Source organism: Enoplosus armatus, chromosome 19 (assembly GCF_043641665.1).
Source record: "Enoplosus armatus isolate fEnoArm2 chromosome 19, fEnoArm2.hap1, whole genome shotgun sequence".
In the NCBI taxonomy this organism is placed as follows: domain Eukaryota; kingdom Metazoa; phylum Chordata; class Actinopteri; order Centrarchiformes; family Enoplosidae; genus Enoplosus; species Enoplosus armatus.
In genome coordinates, this window is record NC_092198.1 from 2,355,001 (window position 1) to 2,364,572 (window position 9,572).

A 9,572-nucleotide genomic window follows, 5' to 3' on the forward strand; every position below is an offset into this window, starting at 1 on the left:
TTGACTGAAAAAAATCACAATGAACTCTAAAGTTAAACTGCGTGTGGTTTGACAGGATTGTTATAATCTCAGCAAAATGTGAAGAAAGGCAGTCGTGTCCGAGAGAAAACATCCCTGTTAGTTTCTGGGTGAAAACAAAAACAGTGTGTGTGTGTGTGTGTGCGTGTGTGTGAACCGCAAGCAGGCCGACTGCAGGTCGCTGCAAAGTTAAATTTAAGACATTTTAAACCTTCTCGGTGCCAGTCCAAATAAAATGTAGGTCCAATTTCACCCCCCGCCAGTAGTTTTATAAATAAAAATACACTTGCTCAGCAGTTATATTACAATACCTGCTTTCTTACATCAGGCCAGGTAAAAGTTTTACACAACTTTGTGCTGATAATTAAAAAGTCATGTGTGAAGTATGCTGTTAGCAAAAGGCAATTAGACACATCGCCTTCCTTCTACACCTTCTGCCCCCTTGAGCAAGGCACTCAAGGCACTCAAGGAGCTCAAGCTGCTGCGGCGAGGGCCGACAGCAGGAGGTTGTGGTTTAACCAGGAAGCTCCCGGCGTGACATGTGTGCAACTTTATGAGCGTGAAGAAGACTCTTGCAGAAGGGGAACACGTGTGGATTGACCTACTGATTCAGCGTCTCGGAGGCAGCAGTCAGGAATGACTGTGAGTCGACGTTCAGGAGGATTTCGACGTGCTTCAAACCAAATGAGTCTTTGTTTACATTTTAGTTTTAGGACTCTAACACCTTCTCCTTTCCCGTTTTTCCTTCATCTTGTCTCCTCGACTCCTAATTCTGTTAGTCCCTTCCTACGTTTTCGACAGCCTCCAAAAGAAAGTGCCTGAGCTGGTTGCTGCCACCTCTGGGTTACATGTGTAGGTGGACAGAGAGCTTTTCCAGTTGAAACAGAGTGAGACTTTCTCGTAACCCGTCCTGTCTTTTACTGGAGCTGCATTGAATTCTGGTCTATTTTCTGCTCTTGTGGGCGCAAACATCAGCCTCTCTTCCTCTTTTACAATGGTTTATTCCCTGTGAGAGTGTTGAACTGCATCGCATGAAGGCAGCTCTGGAAAGAAGCCCTCGCTCGTTGAAGGAGCTATTTTAAAAACGTTAAAAATTTGGTCAGTTCCAAATTTAAGACTAATATCGTTTGACAAGGCAAAAAAAACATGTATTAACATAGGAAGAAAAGTGTCGACAAAACCAAACTTAAATATGAACAATCAAATCATAACATTTACATAACGTGGAAATTGTTTCACGGAGGACTCACGATTCCTATGTTTAAGACAACTTCTCAAAAGTCTCATAGGCTCATTAAAAACGTCAAATCTCAAAATCCAAGCTGTAACAAGATCCTCTATCTTTAATTTCTGCCTCCAAAGGACTCGCAGATATCACAACTACAGTTTTTTTGGGGCTAAACTCTATGACAAGAACGATGTGCGTGTGTTTTGCACGCTGGATATCATTTAATATGATACTTTTATTACTTCATTACTTTTATATTTCCGCCGTGATTAGTGTCCAACTTTGACACACACACTTGTTGAGTCAAGCAAATAGTTTTGACAGTTCTACATCAAATACATCAGCTAGCTTGGTGAGCTACTTTGGCCGGCGAACGCTCGCATGTTAGCTTGCCAATTAGCCCCACAAGTAGTCCCTTCGTCACCAAGCAAAGAATTTCACTGCACCACCTTTTTACCAGGCACTAAGAAACAAACACATAAATAAGATAAGATACGTCGAGTGGCTGCTTCTGGCGTTACAGTAGAATGTCTGAGGGTTGAGTTTCTCTCCAAACATCCAAGTAGGGGATTATGATTGGCCACAGAAGCAGAAATAGAAATAGATCCATTTCTGAAATATAAATATCATCACCTAAAACTCATTATTTCATGTCTCAGGAGTCGACGCTGTGTGTAAGAAGCATCATTACTCTGTCATCCAAGGACTTAAACTGCCGACTGCTCATGTTGAAGCAGCCATGTTTTGTTTTAATTTAGTGCTGTCAATCATCTGTGAGGCCGAGGCGACGCTGAGGATCTGGATTTGAAAGAGTTTGTGTGTGAAGAACAAGGAAGGCACAAATGACAGAAAGAAGAGGCTCTCCAGAAATGACTGAAATTAAATCTAAGAGAGAGAGAGATGAATGAAATGAACTTAATCTGAACTGTGATGTACACACACACACACACACACGAGCAGACAGCTAGTAGACAGTGATTTACAGCAGGTAGGAAGGCAATTATGCTACTAGATATTTCGGTCAGAAAAAATATGTGTGTGTGTGTGTGTGTGTGCCCTGAATAGAGTATGTGTGTGGGAGGTGGCAGCACAGGCAGCTTTGCTGAGACAGGATGAGGGTGTGTGTGTGTGTGTGTGTGTGTGTGGGAGGAGGAAGTTCTTGGTGTGCCAAGGTTACAGTGCTGCTGCTGCTGCTGAATTGCTGTTATAAAAGCCTCAGTTACACAACGGAAATACTCCAAACTTAACGCGGCTCTGTGACGGGAAAAGGAATCTAACTTTATGATCTATTGCTTCACTTTCGCCAGGACACTTTCTCCATTTTAAATTTCACCAAGAAACTAAAGTTTTCAAATCAGAAATTGATCTCCAAATGATGTTTGCACCCTACGATTCCCCGATGATCTCAGAGCAGAAACACCACGGCCAATAAGAAGTAAACATTTCATGGATCATGACTTTCAAATTCGTTTAAGCACTTCGATATAATGATGACTATATGTGTAAAGTCGGAAATTAAAGGGCAAAAAGTTGATAAAATAAGGGAAACTTTTAAAAGAGTGGTTGGACGCTGCAGCTGACAATAATAATGGTGTTTTACATTCCCACAGCTTCATGTTTCACTTGTTGGCTTTTTCTTTTCACGCACAAATGCAAATACTGTCCCCTGCGGGCTTCCATAGGTGATCTGTGGGAGGGTTTTGAATGTGTTTCCAGGAGTGAAAAGTTGTGCGGTCTCTCAAGAAAGAAGAAACTGCTGACTGACACAAACCACTGCAACATCTAAACTAAACCACCAAATATGGTTTTTAAAAAAAACGTCTATAATGGAGGGTGGAGACACAGTTTAATTGGTCATTATAATTTGTCCAGAAAAAAAAACAAGCAAAAATCAGATAAAAGAGGAAATGTGGTTTTCCAAAAAAGTGTTTCTAACTTTGTGATGAACTCAGAGAGTAAACACAGGATGAGGAGAACATACAGAAGGTTTTTCAACATTTACCAGTAACAGACAAAGACCAAAACCACTGGGTCTAATCTCAAGTGTGTGTGTGTGTGTGTGTGTGTGAGAGAGTGTGTGATATGTTAGTCAATGATTGCTGTACGATTTTGTTGGTGTAATAATGTGTGTGTGTGTGTGTATCCAGTCACACAGTCTTAAGAGGTGAGGTCACTCTCTGTTCTGTCTCAGCGCTGTCCAACGTACACAACTGACGAGTATGTGTGTGTGTGTGTGTTTGTGTGTGTGTGTGTGTGTGTGTGTGTGGTTTCAGCTTCATATGACACAAGAAGGTTTCTACTATAATGCTCTTGGAATAGCACCTTCACTGTCACATCAAATAACCACTAAATTGTGGTTTCTTTGATTCTCATGTTGACTATATTTTGCAAAAAGTTTGTTTTGTTAAATAACTGAATAGAAAATAAGCACAACTCCTCCTGCTGTACAACACAGAACAGAATCAGTGGTGTTTGGTGGCAAATAAAATGACTCCGACATCTCACATGTTCTCTAATTTACTCCCATTCGCTAATTAGCAGTTCCTTCTGTTTACCCTTTAATGCAGAGTCAACACTTCCTCCATCTGTTCCAGATTAAAATGCCTCCAGCGGCTCATCGGGGATACTCCCGACGCGTCCCTGGAAAACTTTTATTGTGAAACCTCTTAAGGAAGTGTTGGTTTTCATTAACAGCAGCTTGAAATAAAAGTAGAGTATGAGGAAAGTCCCACAGCGTGGTGAGCACTGAGGAAATGAATGCTGTGAAAACGGGCATCATGTTGAAGTCGCCGTAGCAGCCATAAGGGTGGAGGTGCTGCTGATCTTTCTTACTGGGTTTTCTTTGGGCCTACATGTTTCTAACAAACTGCACCAGTTTGTATCTGAGAGTTTACAGCAGTTCGAATTATAACACCCAGCTGAAACAAAACATTCTTCACTTCGTCTTGAGATTTAAAGCTTATCTTTTTTTTTTAACTTAAACAAAACAGTAGTTGCGAAAACCACAAGTTTAGTAGCTGTCCCGGAGCTTTCAGTCGTATTACACAGTCTTCCTGGGCAGATCAAACTTCTACAGAACTTCTAAAGCGACAACTCGTCAACTTTCAGTCTCAACTTTTAAGCCAACGTGGACACGAAGTGCTGAACAAAAAAAAAACTTGGCAAACTCCATCAGCTGTGGAAGATCATGTGACACGATCAAAAGCTCAAGAAGAGCTACTAAATGGACCTTCTGGTGACATTATTTTAACTCTCATTATATTTATTTATATTCATCATTTATTTCTTTATCTATTCTGTCCCAGTGCTGCTCAGTATATCGCACAAAACACACACACACACACACACACACACACACACACACACACACACACACACACACACACTGTGGTTAACATGGGAAACATGATGTGACACAGCATCAATTCAGGCTGTTAAAGGATTCCATGTTCCCTGTTCGGCCTGCTGGCTGGCGCTCACACATACGGCACATACACTGAACCTACAGAGTTTCCCAAACAGCGGTTCTTCCACAGCTGCGGCTGTTTGACCAACATGTTTCCATTTAACAGAGGGAGCAGAAGGAGGAGGAGAGAAAAAAAAACACAAGAAAGAGATGGAGAGAGGGAAGGAGAGAGAGAGGGGAGGGGGCCGAGGAGGTGGGGAGGGGAAAAACAGGCGTCCTGTTGGTGTAAATTGCCAGTGGAAAAGAGAAGGCAGTCATATTTTCCACAGGGCTGTTGGGCCAGCCTTGAAACTATTACTGAGTTAGCCCTGTGTGTGTGTGTGTGTGTGTGTGTGTGTGTGTGTGTGTGTGTGTGTGCGTGTAGCTTCATTACATTTTCCACAACAGTTTGCAAAATACACCAGGAAGCAAGATGGACAGAGGACGGGGTAGACGGATTCATTCTGTGGACGGACGCTCTGTTTTTACGACGGTCTGTGCGCTGGAAGACTTTATAGTTTTGTTAAAGGTTCTCCTGCACCTTAGCGTTCCTCAAAGAACCGTTATAATGTTAGAGGTTTGTGACTGTCGTCTTCTGTCCCCTCAGATATTCTGCTCCCTGTCAGCTTTTATCTGCTGATTAACACCTGCTCGACTTGAACATTAGCGACGTCCCGATCAAGTCTTCTTTCCACCTTCTTCTCTGCGTTATTTACACACGAGTGTGAAAACATTTGTCTTCTGTCATCTGGGTTCTCTTGGTTTGGACTTCAAATTGTTTTAAAGAGAGACTGTGTTACAACCTGGGGGGTGGAGTTGAAGAGACGCTATTGGGTTGCATTATGGGAAATGTGGGATCCTGCGTGGCCTCTTGGCCTCTGCTGCACCGATTCTGACCGCAAGTCCCTCGACTTGATGGAAACGCTGTCCTGAACTCCTGCAGTGCCCTTTCAACAAAGTTAAACCACGATTAATTTGCCGCAGCAGCGCAGCAGCAGTGTTATACGTTAGCTGATTGTCCTGTGATCTTCATCATCAACACCTTCGTGTCTCTCTGAGCCGTAAAGAAGCAACAGATATCCAGGAAGCCGAAGCCGTCGTGTGCAGACCTCCGGTAGAGACTAGGGCAGTGTGTCAGAGCAGCTAACATTAAGAAATAGACATCTGCTGTATCAGATGTTTCATTTTTACCCCAAGAATCTCTGATCTGACCTACAGCCATTCTACAACAATCTCTCTCTGATATATATTTAGCCACAATGCCTCCAGCTGGGACCGCAGAGACCTCCGTGACGCAAGCTGCAAAACCTCGGCACACTGGCGGCCATTATAGTAGCCCTTCTTCATGCATTCATCCTGAAGTGTTTTTTTTTTTTTTTAGAAGTCATGTGTTTTATGCAACAAACCTTTAGAGATTGTGGAGTCTTTGAATGAATGATGCATCGACACTCTGCTGCGTTGGGAGTGGGAGCTTCCAGCCCACAGCAGCTCTTTAAAAAGTTTGAGTCAAATTCAGGGCACAAGACTATTCCTGGTGTGTACGAGTGTGTGTGTGTTTGTGTGTTAGTGTGTGTGTGTGTGCATACAGGCATGATGCTCACACTTATGTAAGCTGATTTCTGTCATCTGCATCCCTCTTCCCCACTCGCCATCTTCTCTCTTCTCCTTGTTTCCTCTCCTTGTTTCCTCTCCTCTCCCCTTGCTGCCTTGTTTACTCATCTTTCTTTTCCTTTTCTCCCTTTCATTCATGTGTTTCCCTACGCACACCTTATTTTCTGCACTTTCCTCATTTCCTTTCCTCTCCTCTCCGTCGTTAAAAAAAAAGAAATAAAAGCCTGCAGGCAGGTTTTAGCTGCACTATAATGCTGAGTTAGTTTTCCTCTCAGGAACCAACTCGTCCTGGAGGCCATTTTTCACAGCGTTGCGTCAGAAATCTGCCAACTGAGCCTCGCAACAATACCAATAATAGAACTCACACTATGTAGGGCGGATAATTACCAAAACTTTCACTTCCAGACTTCACAAACCAAACAGGGTACAATTAGAGCTTCTGTTACCTGTGTTTATGGAGGGAAGGCTGACAGAGAATATCCCAGTAGAACTAGTTTGTTGCTGCCGGGCACTGGAAGCTGCCCATTATGGAGGGTAATAAAGTATGTATTAAAAATGGAACCAACACCTGAAGAATGAGAGTTTTACAGAAGCAAATTACATAGAAAGAAAACAGCTACTGCAGTCTGATAAAGAAAACTGAACTGGTGTCGCTCAGAGTGGCTACTTTGGACTTATCTTAGTCTTTTTTCAAAGCATTCTGTGTGTAATGTAATTATTAATTAATCCATTCATGTGCCTCTGCAGTGTTAGAACTAGTTTAGGATTATATATTGAAAACCAGAAAGACTGCGAGGTGTCACTGATTCAGTCTGATCTACTGAACATTCAGATTTCTGTTGGTAACGATGCAGATTTGAGGTTTGACGTTACATTTCAAACACGTTTGTGACACAAAATTAAACACAATTGTGAGTCAGGAGCTAAAACATTTGAAGCCTGCTCACTGAGCTATCCTGATGTGTGAGACTGTGAGAGGGTACCTGGACCACTGAACACAAGTCTGGGTGTCGGCCGTCCTTGTGGCCTTTAAGACTCTCGCCATGCTGCCTGCAGCATCACCAGAGTCCTGCTCGGGACCTTTGTTGCATGCAGCCCTCCTCCCCCTCCCCTCATTTTCTGCCATCTCTCTATTGTCCTTTTCAAATAAAGAACAAAATGGCAGAAAAAAAAGCCAAACATTGGGTGTCACAGATAAATACGACTCATGTTCGGTCCATTGTGTTCTTGAACCAACTCGGGCCCAAACGCTGTCCTTCTTCTGGGTTCCTTCACATCCAACAAAACACTGAAAAGAAAAGTGTGAATGAATCCAACTTGTGTGTTTCCAAGTGCTGCTCAGCATCAACTGAATCATAAACGGCCTTTTTGATGTGAGCTTCCAGCATTTTTAGTGATGTGTCACGCTGGCATCGTGACATAAAGTAAATCTTGAAGCGATTACGCAGCACCAGCATCAACAGGAGAAACTCATCCTGCTCTTCAGACTTCCTTTTCCCCCCCTCGAGGGCTGAATGTGATTTTTCTCTTTTTTACGTAACAATTTCTTGGAAGATTTAAAGAAAATGTGACAAATTCAAAAGTAGTGTAGGGATTCATGACTGTGTGTACACGTTCAGTACTGGGTGGGTATGAAAAGACGAAAACTGATTTCTAAAATGTTTCGCTGTCGCTCTTACAGCTCAGGATGCAACTGCCAGCTTCCCTATTTGATGTTTGCAGAAGAATACAACTCCAGAAGGACCGAGGGACGTTTGGTTAGCGGCAAAACTGGCCAAAGGAGGAGAAAAACCTTCCAAGACTCTGCAGGAATGTCGACCAACATTTGGACGATGTCTGATTCCTGAGTCTGTTCGAACCGTCTTCTGGTGTCCTGTCTCTTTATTTATAAGCAGCAAAAGGTATGTGTGTGTGAGCGCACTGCAGTTTATTCTTGACACAATGGGGGCGGGTGGTTGAATGACTACTGTCCCCAACACCCGTTACACTCACACACACACACACACACACACACACACACACACCAGTGCTGACTGTGCACCCACGCACAGCTAATCTCTGTCCCCTCACATCCGCAGAGCAGCAGGTAGGTAGGAGGTGTGTGGTCTGAGTGTGTGTGTGTGTGTGTGTGTGTGTGTGTGTGTGTGTTTAGCAGGATGACTAACATCTTATAGAATTAAAAAGCCTGAACTCTCAGTAGCACAGATGGCTCAGTGAGAAAACTAGAGGAATAACAAACAGCTAATTTCACTCACACACTGGCCTAAAATTCTTCCTAAATGTTCCCAGTTTCTTCCCAAAAATATACGAGAAGTAACATCAGAGTGCTGCCTGCATGTAAAGTGTGTGTGTGTGTGTGTGTGTGTGTTACTGTAACTTGTACTGTACACCTGCATATGAAAAATGTTCCTGTTCCATTTCCTGCTGCAGGTTTTGTCACTGATTTGCATCTCTCTCCTGCAGTTTCCTTTTATTTTCCGACTCCGCTTGCTTCACTGGCATGACGTGTAAAATACACGATGCCAGAGCATACAGAGAAGAAAAGCATTCAGTGAAAAGAAAAGAAAAAGACAGAAAACGTGGCCAAAAGTATGTGAACACCCAACAGCCTCCACTTTTTCTGGTTTCAGGCTGGCTGCAGGGATCTGCTCCCGTTCAGACACAATACTGATGCTGGGCGATGAGGTCCCCCTTACAGGGTCACGGGTCAAACTATTTCTTTATGAACCTGGCTTTATGCATGAGGTCATTGTGACAAGATTGTTGGAAGCACACTATTATACAAAAACAGCCCCAGACCCCCAGAAGTATGCAGGCAGGGGTGTCCACATAGTTTTGGCCACATACTGTAGTGTTTTGTAACGGGACAACAAAGGCCTCATTTTGAACTCTATCCACTGGCAGAACATTTCTCGGTCTACACTTAAGTCTCCAATCAGTTTCTGACAAGACCCCACACGCCACCGGTATATGACACCCGGGTCCTGACACCTCGTCCCCGTGGAAACCAGATGGATGTTTACTGTCAACGACGTCCCGGCCGCACAGCACCGCAGGCAGGAGGTTTTAATCCTGCAGCTTCTAGCGTCGACTTTTTTCTTTTTTTTTTGAGAGAGAAATAAACGAGATGAAGGAGAGGAAGAGTAGAAGGGAGAGAGATCGCACAAAGCTGGAAAGAACAATAAGGCTTACAGTGGATGAAACAAAGAGGGAGAGAGAGGGAGAGGATCATGTGCAGAGGTCAGGTGCATTTCAGCTTCCAGGAAACAG